Source organism: Humulus lupulus, chromosome 9 (assembly GCF_963169125.1).
Source record: "Humulus lupulus chromosome 9, drHumLupu1.1, whole genome shotgun sequence".
NCBI lineage: Eukaryota > Viridiplantae > Streptophyta > Magnoliopsida > Rosales > Cannabaceae > Humulus > Humulus lupulus.
In genome coordinates, this window is record NC_084801.1 from 93078733 (window position 1) to 93081361 (window position 2629).

The following is a 2629-nucleotide window of genomic DNA, read 5'->3' on the forward strand; positions in this document are numbered from 1 at the left end:
CGTCGTTGGCCAAAAACACGGTCAACATTTTGGTGCTTTCATTGAGAGCCTGAAGAGAAAGACAGACAGTCCCTGAAGTAATATGGCACCTAAGAACACCAATGTGGCCTCCAAGAAGACAAGCTCCTCTATGGAGCCTGCTAGATCAGAAGGTCCTGGCCCACAAGACCATGAGACTGAGCCTAGAGTCGTGCTCGAGGACGTGACTCCAAAAGTTGAAGAGCTCCAGGAGGCCATGGGGGCCTTCCAGGAGGAGATGGCACAATTCCACGCCAGGCAGGAGGCGTTTGCTGAAGAGATGACCATGCAGAGAGCTGCGTTAGAGCAGCAAAGATGCGATATGGATGCCACAAGCGAGGAGCTCAGACAACAACAGGAGGAGGTCAACCGGAGACATCGTGAAGCAGCACTTGCTCTAGAAGCAGCTACCCAATTGGCCCAAGCCGATGCCCAAGTTGCAGCACGAGGAGCAGCCACCCCAGGAGCAAGGACCACAGATGCTGGTCGGCGGACCACTGACAGAACCAATTCTCGTAGACCGAAAAAAAGCAGGAGTAACCCCCCTCGTCGGGAAGATGATGGGGATCGATCTAAAACTGCCTCGACACAAAGGGAGCTCTCTAGGACCCCCTCCAAGAGCCACCGATCAGAAACTTCAAGATCAGGAAGTCACCGATCGGGTAGTAAGAAGACTCCACCTGGGCAGGAGCAAAATAGAGCTCCTCGAGATAAGAGGGCTTCATAGTTCAAAGATGGGCATGGTCGGGATGAGGCTGATAGTTATCCCACCGACCTGACAAAGGAAAAGGAGGGCCATGAACAACAAGGAGGAAAAGACTGCCCGAGACGTACCGAAAGGCCTCCACTGCATCCCGGGTAGCAGCGTAGTGGGAGAGAGCAATTCCCGCATAGTAAGCCCTCTGGAAAATTGAAGAGTACGGTGTTCGATCGGGCAGGAGAGCATGCTTCTCGGAAGGATCTAAGGGATGTTATCACCAACAAGAGGAGGACCGTCCTGGTCGAAGGGCAAAATCTGGACCGCCCTGCCAGTCAAGTAGAAATACTTGACGATGGCGCACCAGATGATAATGCCCGACCAAGCGGTCAAGACCTTGGAACCTCATCAGTGGCACCACCAGCCATCCAAGCCCAGCTTGACATGCTAACAGCAGTAGTTCAAGGTCTGACAAAACGACCCTCTGTGATCAATCTAGTAGACCACAGGAGCGGCAGCCCATTCTGTGCTCGAATTAGAGTAGCCCAGCCACCAGCAAAGTACAAAGCACCGGTACTGCCAGTTTATAAGAAAAGGCAGACCCGATAAGGCACGTAGGGAAATTCGAAGATCAGATGGAGCTACTCGGAGTAAGTGACGATTATCGGTGTAGAGTTTTCCCGACTACCTTGACGGATACTGCCCAGGAATGGTATTGGAAGTTTAAGCCAAACTCCATTACCTCTTGGGAAGCATTCAGGAAGGATTTTTGTAGACAATTCAGCACTGCCCGGACTCCACAAGTTTATGCCAACCACTTGGCAGATATCAAACAAGGAAAAGATGAGTCTCTAAAGAACTATATACAGAGATTCATGAGAGAAGCCAATAGAGCAATTGCTGTAGGAGACGAGGGGAAGATGGTTGCCATATCTGCTGGGATAACTTATCAGAGCCCTTTGTGGGACATTATACATAGAAATCCAATTTCAACACTTCAGCAATTTCTTGACCGGGCAGACAAGTATATGAAATTGGATGATGCAATAGAGAAAGAGGAGAATGGCGTAAACAATCCAGGCTGATCAAGTGACTCTAGTGGAAGGAAACGCGGAAATAACGGGACTGACCACCATGAGGAAAAGAAAGCAAAGTTGAATTCAAGTGAAAAGCCAACCAAGTATGAGCCTCAATTCACTAACTACACCACTCTCTCGACCAGCCGAGTAGAGATATATCTTGCTAGTCATGAAGAGGTTCCCTACAAGAAGCCTCCACCCATCAGGAAAGAGATGAGGAAGAGAGATATGAATAAGTTTTATCGTTTCCATGGAGATTATGGTCATGACACGAATGAATGCAATCACCTCAAGGAAGAGATAGAATTTCTTCTCCGGTCGGGCAAGTTAAGGAAGTACCGAGTAGAGACACCCCAAGGAGAAGGAGGTAGAAGCAAATCTGGTTTCAAGCGACAAAGATCTCCACCCTTGCAGCCCGGACCTGTGGACTTTACCTTAGACACTATATGCGGAGGTCCACACTTGGTTGAGGAGAGCAACGAAGCAAAGGAGAAGTATGCTGAGCAGGAGTGCTAGGATCAAAAACCACTGGAGTGGCGAGCATCGAAGGATATGTTATTTTTAAGTACCACTTTCAGAGTGGTAGCTTAATTTCGAGTTGTTAAGACTTGTTATTTAAGTTTGGTTTGTGACCTAGTTATTTGCTAACCAGTCATTTTATTTTTGAACAATTTTTGGTTGTTTAAGACTCGTTATTAGACATATTTTGTCCTTTTTAATTTACGAGTAATAGAAGAGACTACGCGCAGCGTGGTCGATTCTTTCTACAAATATGCATGTGTGTTAGTTATCCGAGTAGTGTTCAACTGGTCAGTAAAATCGGACAGTGTTCAAC